We start from the raw sequence: 13,895 nt of genomic DNA, 5'->3' as shown, positions 1-13,895 counted from the left end.
AACTCCCGTACCCTCTCCCCCCAGCCCCCAGCGCCTTGAGACCCTCACGGGTGAGTAGCCCGCTATATAAGTCTCTTTGATTGATTGATTGATTTTAATTTTCAGTCATGTCACAGCCCAAAAATACATGTTTTTCAGAGGATGAGTTGAGAGTTATGGTGGATGAAATCCTAAGAGTAGAACCACAATTGTTTGGAGCCCAAGTCCAACATACTCCTCTCAGAAGAAAAATGGAAATGTGGCAGAGGAATGTCAACAGAGTGAACGACCTGAGGGGGGAGGTATGTTCCCTGGCCTCCAGGCAACACATGAAGTTCCAGAAAACTGGTGGTGGTCCTCCCAGGTACCAATACAACTCTCTCCGTGGCAGGAGAATGTCTTGGGCATTCTGAGGACTTGAGAGGAATAGCTGTGGGAGCGGAGTCTGGTAAGCCACACCGCTAAAACTGTAACAAAACGTTAATGTCCTATATGCTCACATCTCAGCTTTTGCCAATGTGTCGTTCATCTATTTTCAGAACCTGCTATACCCAAAATATCAGACACAGTAGATTGTCAATGTGTATTGTTGTACATCACATCAGATGTACAAAAAGAAAAAAGGGAGCACACTGCCTCACACTCAAGCTAAAGGTTAGCCCCAATGCATCATGGTAAATGCAGTCACTTCGTTTTGTGCTGAAAAAGTAATCAAAAGTCTTTCACCTAAGTAGGTGCAGCAAGTGCTGTGTATTTGGCGGCATTTCAAGCAACCCCACAGACTTGGCTGCTCTCTGCTGATGACGGGCTAAACCTAGAAACACGTGTCCAGAGATACACAGCACTTGCTGCACCTACTTAGTGTGTGCATCAAGTAGTTGTAAGGAATTAAGGGCCAGACGTAACAAAAAAGGCATTTGCGATTTGGAAATAGCGATTTTTAAGAAATTGCTATTTCTGATTCGCAAAATGCAGTGTATCATATTTACAATTCGGTGATAGCGATTTATTAAAAAATCGCAAATGCTATTACCGAATGAAAATTGCAATACAGACCCCATTCGCACCCATGGGCCTGCAGGCCCATATTTTCGAATTTTTTGCATTTCCCAAATTGTGAATTCCTAACTGGAATTCGCAATTTAGGAAATGCAAAACCCCAGGGTGCTGGGGGCCTAAGGCTCCCTCTGCTGCACCCCAAAAAAATATTTCAGGACATGTAAGGCGAACACATGCCAAAGGGGCATGTGTGCGTTACATGGCAATTTTAAAAATGCATTTTTAATGCATTTTTAAAATTTGCACATGGTTACCACCAAGTTCAACTTGGTGGTAATAGCGATTGCTTAATGCCCAATTCGCATTAAGGAATTGCTTGTTACATGTGGTTTAGAAATCGCAAATAAGGATTCCTTATTTGCGATTTCTTATTTAGAGAATTGCAATTTGTGAATCTCTAAACATTCTTTCAAATTTAAGGAATCGCTATTTTAGCTATTCCTTAAATTTGCGTTGTCAATGCTTTTCATAAATACTGAAAGGCATTTTTGTATTCACAAACGGGCATTTGCACCGTTTGCGAATGCAAAAAGGCTTGATACATCTGGCCGTAAGCTGTTTTAAATGATTGGAAGTGGCAAGTAACCCATTGATTCTGCACTGCTCACATGATGTCTACTGCTACATATACAACATTGTTGTTTGTTCACCTATATCTAATACAACTAGGCCTTGGAATGGTCAAATACACGTTACTTCTCCATTGCATTGTCTTAACTGTTTGTTAGATGTCATGTTCATTCCTTAATCCAAAATGTAATTTAGCAGCAAATCTAATTGGCTGCTCAATCCTAATAGTTTTTGCAACCTCCACATATGTCTTGCCAACAACTTCAATACCATGGAACTATATCACAATAGGAAACCCTACCTATTGACATTTTCCTTGGTCTCTACTTACTGTGACACTAAGCATTTGAATGTAGATTCCACACTTCTACCATTAACAATGTACTCTATTTCTCATCAGGTCGAACGGGCAATGCACCTGGTCAGACATTGTCCACCATACAGACTCTCAACCCACCCCCGGATGAAGCCCTCAGGGATGAGAACACTCCTGGGCATGTGGCCATGGATGACAGACCTGGCACATCTGGTCAGCCTGGTCAGATGGCAACAGTGAGTCTCACTGTGCCCACAACAATACCTCCCACACCAGGTGCTACAACTTCCCAGCCAGCAACATACCCCCCAGCCTGTATACCTAGCACACTTAGTACAATCTTGTACCCCCCCACCAGTCCTGGATCCTAAAGTGCAAATAACCACCCCTGACATAGGCGGACCAGGACCCAGTTGGAGAGGGCACCCTGGGCCAACGGTACAGGTTAGTGGGGTAGGGTCTGCAGGAGGAATGCTGTGGGCTGGCAAAGTACAGCCACTGGGGCCACTTACAACCAGGACACCATCAGCCAGGTCTTGGGGGTCTATCAAGAGTCCTAAGGCATGATGGGACAGATAATAACCAAATTCCAAGAAATCAAGCAGATGCAGAGGGACATGTACCAACAGATGGAGGTTGTAGCAAGGTGAAGGTATTATATTGTATGACTAGGTAGTCTTACCATGGAATAACAACACAATACCCAGTAGTGGACCTCGGATTCACTATTAGCATACCCTAGCTCAGTCCTGGCAAAGCACAGAAAGGCTACTTAGAGGAACATGCGTAAAGTATTTCACATTACCAACATGGACGATAAGTAAATTACATGACTCAACAGAAATCTGACACTAATTTAGAAAAATATATTTGATTTCAATCTTAATTTAGACACCAAAATGAACTTTGGAAAACACAGTGCCTGGCAGATTTAAAGGACTTCTAGTAAAGTCAATAGGGAAAATAGCAATGTGCACTCGGCCAACTGTAGGGTGAGTTCTGGTGAACCCACAGGAACTTGAGGTGCTGCAGGAACCTGGACAAAGAGTCAGCAGTCAAACTTTTGTTACTTTCCCTAGGGAGTCCGGTTGCAGAGGTGACTTGGCTGTCCTTGGTGCTGAACGGTCAACAGTGGCTGGTACATTTTGCACTCCATTGCAAAACTGGACATGAGGGTGGACTTATACTCTACCCTTCAGATGTGGAGGTCTTTGGAGGGCCAGGACCAGGAATCAACACTCGGATCTTCACCACCTCGTCTGGTGGCTCCAGGTGCAGAGGTAACTACTAGCTGTCAATCACTGTGCTGGTCCTGCCAAAGCTGCTTTGGTGCTCCAGCCAAAGTCACTACCTTCAGCCTGCAAACTCACAGGAGGGGGCTTGTTGGTGATGTTGGTCCCTATGCTAGAGGGGTGCTCTGGAGTCAGTGAATGTTGTGCGGCCGTCGATTTCCATTCAGGTGACAAACAAGCTTAGGTAGCTGCAATGGTGCTTCATGAGTTTTCTGGTGGCTGGAGGGCGTTTGGTGAGGCTGAAACTTGGCACGGGCCTCACTCCCACTCTTTAGAAGCTGGACACCAAGTTTCTTTGGGCTCAGACACGCAGAGCCCGTTAGGTTGCAGTTCTTCGTCCTCAGGACTTCTTTACTCCTGCAATTTGCAGGGGAGTGGTGCCACAAGTCAGGGGAACATCCTTGGAGTTTTGGTGTCCACTGGGGTCCCTCTGGTTGGGACCAATGAGTTTTCACCACTAGCACATGCCAGGCACATGGTTCCAGTACTCATCGCTGCAGGTCATTCTGTGTCCTCTTCTTCGCACTAGGGCTGTAGTCCAGGTCTTGTTGTTGGTGCAGGTGTCTGTTTGTGCTTCTTTCTTCTTGTCCGGATAAGATCTATGTTCTGGTCCCAGGGACCCCCCTTAAATCCTGCTTTAAGGGGCTTTTAAGGGTGTGAGGGACAGTGGTCAATGGGCTAATGTCCCTGTGTATAGTCTGCCCCTTCTTGAAGGGGTACATCACTTTCTACCCAGAACCTACTATTCTAGGGTTCTGTCAAAATGGCAGAACCATTCCTTGGCCGTGCAGGCCTCCTAGTCCACCCTCAAAGGTATTGCTAGTTTGAGGGAGGTGCACGTCTCCTGCATCGCTAATTTCCTGCCTGCCCAGCCGGGCAGGGCAGGAAGGCTTTGTCCTCCACTGGGAGGACAACTATTTGCACATTAAAGGTGGGTGAAGCCTTTGAGGCTCGCCGCCTTGATGCTTTTCTCACTAGCCAGCCTGGGAAGGAGGAGGTGTGACCTCCTTCTTGCCCAGGCCCTTTGTCTTATGTCCTTCCTAGGTGCAAGCACCACCAACAGGAGGTAATACTTCTGTCTGTGGCGGCAGCAGTTCGGGAGAGCCCACCAAAACAGTACATGACTGGGTAACTTGGGGGGCACCCTCTAAGGGTGCCACCTGGGCATCTGCTTTTTAATCCTAAACATGGGCATCATATCCAGGGTTATAAAACACAGTACTTGATACCAAACACAACGGAATTTGGCTGGGCCATTGCAGAGCTGGACATCTGAACTGTGGTCAGATACCAGCCCATGTTATCCAATGGACCACGGGTTACTCGGGCACCCTACCCCCTGGGCTATAGGTGGCCTGACCGGTCTATGGACAGTAACAGGGGCTCTGCATGCACCTGGTGTGGGCAGAGCCTCATTCGAGCAGCAGGCTGCTCATGCAGGTTGACATGGCAGCTCTGCAGTCTCTCTTTTACTTGGGGTACTCAGGATGGCAGCCCTGGTACCCCCTTTACCACCCTTGCCTGGGTACCCTGGGCACCATTAACTGAGGAGCTACAGGGGTGGTAAGGTGCTTGCCAATTGGCCTACGCAATTCAACATATATTTTAAGGGAAAGAGCATAGGTGCGGGGACCTGGTTAGCAGGCCTCAGTACCCTAACAGGTCAAAAACCACAGCATCTGACAGCAAAACGCGGAGGTGACCATCCAAAAAGGGGCACTTTACAACAGAGTCCCATAACTCCAACATGAGCACCTTAACAGGGGTGCTGATGGACATCCATACAACCCTGAGCAGGGCTTTTCCACCACCTTGATGTCTTCCTTTGTGTGTCACACATTCACTCTGTGGACTAATTGTGGACACTTTTCCATTACTGCTGGGAGGAGTAATGTGGACTTTGGAATTCAGATGATTTGGCATCTACATCTATGGTTTCATTCGCCATGACTGACTCCTTCACTTTTTATTTATTTTTGTTTTAGCGCCAAGTATGTCTTCACCTTTAACACTTTAATAAATTCACAAGTCACAAACTCATTGTCTGCTGTTGTAAATTTCACATTTAGCAATATTGATATGTAAGACCACGTGAACTATACAATGGCAAAACAAGCTAGTTGTGGAAGCATGGATATGTTGCATGTACACAATGTGTAGCTGGGGATCATAACCATGCCACACCAACCCATATATCTAAGTGTCTTGTCTAAGAAGATTTTTATTACACTGTTCATATCATAAGCTGTCAAGATGTCAGACACATAGAAAATCAAACATGATTGAATCATACTGTATAAGTGATCAAATTACAGGTACAGACCTCCAGAACATGGAAGTTAGGTATATGCCAGACGTTGTCCTGTAGAATAGGCAAAACTTTATTTGGTTGATGTCATCAGCTGGAGCCATATTACCTACCTCACAAAAGGGATCCAACATTGCATAATGCAAGATTCAGACAGATGGCAGTACAATAGTTCCTGATCACAGGGTCATCACAATCCAGTGCTTCTGCATCTGGTGGTATGACACAAACAAATGTCTGTGCCACAGGCACCTTGGCCAACAATACTGAAACACACCAACAGCTACATACAGTTCATACAACAACAGTGTTTAGCCAATGTGAAGTAAAACTAACATGAATTTGGCCTACAACTGCATATGTTCTGACCACATGATGACACACATAATGCATCATGGCCCCTGCATGACAAGGAACTAATCCAATGGAGTCTACTTAACTTCCATCCTATCACTGTGCAAGCTGTCTTGGCACAGGTCTTGTACACCCAAAGTCTATGACATACATTCCCAGGAAAAATCCATGTCCACTTTGTATGTCCCAACAGCATCATATACCTGCTAATGTCACAACTCTGAAATGTCCAAATGAAGATGCCATAGTGAAGTTTCCTAAGCAAACACAAAAACAAAGAGTACAGTTATGAAACTATACATATGACACACTTCATGTAGCAAATGTCTAGAGAACACAGTCCATGACAAAAATCTGACATAAACAAAGCAACATTTATTAAATGTGAATGTGTCAAAAGCTTCATCACCAGACACCCTTTGCCAGATTCTTCCAGAGCTTCAGCCTTCTAACACTTTTCAAAAAAGCATACTCCTCACAACATCACAACTAGAGTCCCTTGTACAGTCAAAGGCATGACATAGTATGACATACTTACACTCTTGAGAAGAAGCTGTTGATGAGGTCTTGTTGCAACTCAGCTCCTTCCTCTTCACCACTATCATCATTTGGCAATTCAGATTCCTCAGCCAGTAGCACCTCAGCCTCTCTCTCCTCTGCGGTAAAAGGGATTTTCCTTCATAGGGCGATGTTATGGAGCATGCAGCAGGCCACAGTGATTTGACTCACCTTCCCAGGTGAGTAGAGGAGGGATCTCCCAGTCTTGTTGAGAAAGCAAAATCTGACCTTCAGGAGCCCAAAAGCCTGCTCAGCTGGCCGATGTGGTTTTTCATGGTTCTTATTGAAGTGGATTTTCCCTGGCGTAGTTGGATTTCTCAGCGGTGTTGACAGCCAAGGAGGGTTGGAATATGCGGAGTCTCCTGTTTTGTAATGAGACGTAAGAGCTACAGTGAGTGACACACTTCCTGATTATAGCATCTGACATTGCACACACAAAGGTAGGACAGATGTTACTTACCAACAAGCCAGACCCTCTCCGGTTGCAGTTGTGATATCAGCTGGGTTCTGGTGCTGTTGCGCATTACAAAGGAATCATGGGCTGATCCTGGGAACCAGGCCCAAATGTTTGAAATGTACAAATCTGGCAAGCAGACAACTTGCACATTGATAGAATGGAAATGCTTCCTGTTTCAGTAGACTTGTTCACTGGCTTGTGGTGGCACTAATGCAACATGGGTGCCTTCAATGATTTCCACCACATGTGGGAGGTGATCAAATCCATAGAAGCCAACCTTCACATTTGCTAAATCCTCAAGTCTGGGGAACCTGATATAGCTGTCAATATAGATTATTATTGAGATAGCACATCTTTTAAGACACCACTCAACATAAGTTGTGACAAACCACCAGATACAGCCACTGTAGATTGAAAGGACCCTGTGGCCAGAAAGTGTAATACTTGCTTGAGTATCACAATACGTGGTATACATGTTGGATTAGTGTTTTGAGGCATTAGATCTGTCTCCAACTGACAGCATGAATATTGTATAGTTGGCCTATTCAGACTAAGCTGCTTTAGTACATCCCTTTCTTCCATGGTCTGAAGGTCTGGGAATGTTCAGTAGATTGGAGGTTGTCGTCCCCTCCCTCTCCCAGGGTACCTATGTATGGAACCAAATAAATAGGTGCATCAGTCACAGTGTCCAGAGCAATAAATATGATGAGTAAGACAAAAGTAATGTGACAAAACATTACTGGCTGAAAAGCCATTACACACATTTCACATTTCAATTGTCTAATCCCCAAGATCCAGCTATAATTCCCATTGTTGTCTACCCATGCGTCTACAACATTTATGTGCACATTATACACCTATGTGGTCCTCATGTGCACCTTGGTATAGAAAAGTATTTTTTTCCTCCAAAAATAATGTTACAGGTGTGTGCAGTGCACCGCGGTTATATGGCATTTATGACCAGTAATGCGCTTCACTGATGATTCTGTAGTAGAAGCTACACTTCAATTGAGTATTACATACGTCACAACACATTTGTAGTGGTATTGATGCATTTGCCATCAGCAATCCTGTAGTTTGAACCTCTAAAATGGAGGATGCCTGACCTCATATATTGGACTTTTGGAAGTCGCTGTCACCGGCGGAAGTCGACCGCACGGTTGGCGGTTTCATGCACGACAGTCACAGCCATAGACTAAAGTTGTTGACTGTGATGGTCGTGGACCAATGGCTGTGCCCGTCTACGCTGATGACCACATACGTGGTGAAAATGTATGGTGTGGTTTGAAAAATAACTCACCCGCCTCCCGACACTGCTACCATCAATACCTCCTCCACTTTAGCCCCTGTGTGCTACCTCTGGCAGCAATCATGCCAAGCCAAGCAGTTGAAAGGGCCCCTGTTTTCTCTCCAGAGGAACTGGAGAAACTTGTTAAAGAGGTCCTTCCCCTGTACGGTTAGTTCAGTGGCTCACCAGAGGAACAGGTAACTACCTCATATACATATTTGACTATTTTCAACATCATCCTTTCCTTTCCCACAGGCCTGAGAGTCCCCGATATTTTTTGGATGACTGTAGTTACATTTTGTCGTCCATACATAGGATGTACATGTCATGGATTGTGGAGCCCTGTACTTTGTGTATTTCAAATGACTTTTGTGTTGTGTGTTGTGTGATGTGTGATAAGCCCTAGATTCTTCTTCTGTTGCATTCACATGTCTATGCAAGTAAGTTTTTCAGGGTAACATTGATATATATGATGATCAGATGATGGTAAATGAGAAAATAAAGGTATTTGTATTACACCATGAGCTGTATATGTATACTGTCAGAAGCAGTTGAGGAGGATGTTAGCGATGTGCACAGTCCCACATATCACTCAGCCAGGAACAGCCCTTGGCAAACTGTTGTCTGTGAGCAAGCTAATCTACACTGACCCCTTCGGAGTACCACACAACCTTGAACTCACATATAGGATGGCAACAACATGCATTGCAGTGATTGAATTGTGATGTTCATGTTGGTTCTGTATGGTCAGCCTGCAAACAGCAAGACCTGTCAAAGCTTCATTATGAGCCATAGCCTACGCTGGGGCAGAGTTACTGTGGCAATGCAACTGATGCAGAGAGTAAACTCTCTGTAGGCCTGCATATCCTTGGATGTTCCCAGAATAAGTCTTCAGAAAGAATAGTAGACCTGAATGCTTTCACATTGACTACATTTGGAATGGTGACTGGGGTAACCAACTGGGCCGGTACATCTTTCCACTGACCCACATTGTCAATGTGTGACATTTACTACTGACAGGGCCCTTACTCCCACAGATCTGTTGTCACTTTTCCCTAAGTCATGCTTGCACAGTACAGGCCTATTGCACAAGTGACAAACATACAGTGCAGATAGTTGGTTAATTCTGGGGAGGTCATTACACATGAATCACTAGTTTTGTGACATTCATCACAGTACATGTTGGTTGGCTCTGGCTACATGATGTTAGTGGGCTTGGTTAGTCAGTGTGGCCCATGACCAGGGTTGTGGATAGTCAGCACATGACTACAAAGCCCTGTATGTATAGCCCTGTACTTATCAGCATGTAAAACTTCCATATGTAGTGTGTTAACAATTCAAAAATGCTTGCGATAGTTGACTACAAAATGTGTGTGGACCAAACAGATATCCTAAAGTATGCAATTATGATCTCTTCATTCATCTATTGTACCCACACAGGTCAACGCCCATTAGGAGCAAGTTATTTGGAGAGCCATTTCCCGGAAGGTGCGGGTCCAGGGGGTCTATTGACAATGCAGTTTACATTGTCAGAAAAGATGGGAGGACATGAGATGCTAGGCACGGAAGATCATGGAGGTCCAGCTGGGGTTGTCCTTCCAAAGTGGTTGGGGCACACGCCGGACCCTGACCCCCCCTCTAATGGTCTGCATACTGGCAGTGGTCTACCCAGAGCATGATGGCTGGTTGAGGGAATCCCAGCAGATACAAGGGGGTGAGTCCTGGGCAGATTCATGCATGTTACATTGCCACCTTTATGTGTTAGAAGCAGCCATCTCCCCCTGAATATTGGAATTGGCCCATGCGGGACACACAAGAAGAGTTATTGTTTGTGTAGGTCTGGTAGTAGGTGCATGCTGATGCACCTTGCCTATTTTGCAAATGACCAGGTACACAACAGTGTCTAGTCCACTACCAATATGCTGTCTTGAGCAGACACTAGGCTGAGTATAATGATCAATCAGCTCATATCGTTTGATGTTGTGGGTGACATTTGTACACGACAGGCCACTTGTCTTCAGTGTGTCACCCACAACATCAAATAACATAAGCTAATCAATCACTGTACTCAGCCATGTGTATGCTCAAGACAGTATATTGGCATTTGTACCCAACAAGCCACTTGTCTTCAGTGTGTTGTGAGTACTGGTGCCTCGCAACTGTGTCTCATGTGATGGTGGTCCTCATTCATGCGACATAGCATATAGCACACTTTGGATGCAGTCACTGAGCAATACTTTCCCTTGGTAAGTGGGGAATGTACAGTTACCTGAGCTGGCTAACATCACTGTTGCCAACAGTATTTGTGCCTACATGTTTGGCATGTGTACTTTCACTTTAGTAGTATTGTTTACACTACTGTTTACCACACAATCAACTTATCTTCATGGGATGATGCATGCTTGAAAAATATATTTGAAAATAGTAATAGGGGCTGGGTATACAGTTCATGTGTTACCACAAACAGGAATGCCTAATCGTTGATTGGTGGGTCACACATACCCTAATCCACTATTTGTCATGTCTAAATGCTGAAGCAATGAAGGACATGACAAGTAGAACTACAGTATTTATTCACAATGTGCATTTTCATTCCATTGATGTGGAATTATTAAGCTTAGTGATTTGCACATGTTTATTGGTGAAGGCTCATTAACTGACTGTTGACATGCATCAGGGAGTGCCAGGCAGAAATGTGGGAATCGTATGTGAGTGTGTACACTCAGTAATACAATAGAATTTGTGTTTGCATGAAAGAACGTACAGTGATATGCCTTCCTATTGATTAAACCACCTCTTCAGGTAATGGAGTTTCCCTGAGCCTCAACAACATTCAATGGACTTGAATGGCTTTTAGTTATGCAATATTAGAATGGAGTTCTCACCAGTACCAATCACAACTGGTGATTTGCCTAGGCATACCTGATTCATTGTGCTGTTGCTATTTGTTACAAATCTCCCAGATATTTTGAGCAGATTGTCTCCAGTGTACTTTTCTGTCCGACATGTTTTATATAATGAAGCTACATTAGTACAGCTTTCATGAGACCATTTTGACAATGGACATGTTGAGAAGCTACAATTGGGAAGTTTCTACAGTATGACACACGTTTTTCCATGTCACCTTCTTCCAGTGTCTTCCAGCTACTGTACATCTTGCTGCAACATAGCTGTATTAGTTAACCACCATTTCATCACGATGTGGTACTAGGTATATGAACATTTGCTGATTGCAGGGCCTTGTGTGAAATCTGTAGGAATAAATTAGGCATTGCCAAAGCCATACTATTTGATAACAACAGGATACTGAGGTATGCTACAAGAACCAAATCATTCAAAGTGACAAGGTCTCTTGATACATGGGTGTTGTGATTGCACAACTTCAGTAATGCAATTGGAGTTGTCTGTGATTCTGACTTTACAATGGGCAACATTTTACAGTTCATGTAGCATGCATGCATGTGGCCTAGCAAATGTTGAAGCCACTTCGGTGGACCATGTAACTAGGGTCTACTGTAGTTATGTTCCTACACCATCCTTGTCTGCCACCCCCACTACCATATCCACCCTCCCTGTTGCTTCCCACCCAGTTGGCCAGGCCTACTCGCCCAAGGGGAGAGCCGTCTCCTTTGCTACAGGCACCTCACCCCGTGCCCCTGCTGTCTGGAGTGAGGAGTCTATTGACCTCCTGAGAAACATCTCTGTGGGTCAGACAGCACTACTGAATGCCATCTGAAATAGATGGTGGCCTACCTGGAAGGAGTCCACAGTTCTATGCCTGCCTTACAGAGACCTTTTCAGGCTTTGGCCTCCTCCCTCGCGGCATCCTTCCACCCATCCCATACTTCCACCCCACCACCTGCCTCTTCTGCATCCAATTTCCCTATTGCCATACCTGCCCCAAGCGCACTCACACATAAGCACACACACATCTCAACAGCCACAAGCAGCACGTGTAAACAGAAATACCACAAAACACACAAGCATGCAACCACTCACCAAGCACTCACATCATTCACAACCACCACCACCCGAGATACACCCAGACACCACAGCTACATCCACAGAAACACCTATCACCCCTACCATACCCCCAGATACCACACCCACACCAACAGACACATCCACACTCCCACCATACTCCCAGACACCACACCCATGTCAACAGACACAACCACCACTCCCACTATACCCCCAGACACCACACCAACAGATACATCCCCCACTTCTAGCAGACCCAACACAACACAAATGCCCACACTCACACACACAACAGACACCTACAAAACACAAACATCATACTTCAGACACACAGGCAGCAGCACCATCACACACACACATTCACACCTGACACTTCCATTTCCTCAGCCTCCTAATCCTTACTCCTTCCTGGACACCCTATCTATTTCCCAAAAGATAGTTTGATGTTTGTGTTGCCCTTACACCTGTAAAAACCAAACTCCTCTCAAAGCCAAAGGTTCCACATCCACACGCCAACCCATCCCTTTAACATTCAAGTCCTCCCCTGTGACACCTGATTCCCCCCCACTAAACAAGGCCATACCCCTAAGAAACCCCCCCAAAATGGACACTACTCCCAAAGTCAAGCCCACCCCTCTCAAAACTAAACCCACCCATCCCAAAACCAACCCCTCCCAAAGGACACCATTGAGGTGACTGGACTGCCCACTAGATGCTCCTTCCTGGTGAGGTCCCCATTGCAGTGTTCTTAGAGGCAAGTTTAGTAGCAGAGCTGTGTGCTGTACCACATACTGTATTATTTGACTGGACTTTGTCCTTTAATTTGCTACATATGTTTCTTGTTTAAAATGTAAAAAATGCTTGTTTTCATACATATTACCTGCCATTTCTTTTCTACCATTTTGATGTTCATAGATACTTTAGGGTGTATGACTACAGTTGTGTTTCTTTCACCCTGATTGATGATCCATTTGATGTGGTTGGTATGATCTGACCTTGGAACCACTGCTGGAGTCACCCAGGACAAGGGGAAATGTTCAATGGATGGATATGTGGAATGTAATCTCATTGGGGCTGACATTGCTTTGGGTGGAGTTTCATTTGGGAAGAATTTCATCTTGGCTTGGCCAATGTCAATGTAATGTAATGTAATGTAATGTAATTCGAGATTTATAAAGCGCGTTCCTACTCAAAGAGCATCGAAGCACTAGGAAGAAAGCATGTAGTAAAAAATAGACCGAGGATAAGAAAAATAACAGAAATAATGAAGATAGAAAAACATCCAATAGAAGAAACTGAAACTAACTAATCGACTAATCAACATCGATTGGGTTCCCTTTCTCTATATGATGTAGGTTGGACATTTGTTAAATGTGCATAAGCTAGAGAAGTGTTTGCCCAAATATGTAGGGTGTTCACTGTCATATCCTTGTCTACATTTTAATGGACGTGACCCATGCTGTTACTGCTGTATTTGCTTTCATGACTTGTACTTACACATTTCTCACATATGCATAGCACTTGGTTATACTATTGGTTGTCCCTGATATACATCAAGCCACCATTCTGTGCAAATAGAGGTTTTGAGGGATGTGCAAAGTGGTATGTAGCCCAGGGCACCAGTCTTCCAAGGCCCCCATGGTAGATTCTTTACATTGTGAACTTTGAATATTCCTCACACTCATTGTTTTGCATCCCATGCACTATCTTGAAATGTGGGTGATATATTGAAA

The sequence above is a fragment of the Pleurodeles waltl genome, chromosome 4_1 (genome assembly GCF_031143425.1).
Source record: "Pleurodeles waltl isolate 20211129_DDA chromosome 4_1, aPleWal1.hap1.20221129, whole genome shotgun sequence".
Lineage (NCBI taxonomy): Eukaryota > Metazoa > Chordata > Amphibia > Caudata > Salamandridae > Pleurodeles > Pleurodeles waltl.
Note: the sequence above shows the minus strand (reverse complement) of the source record.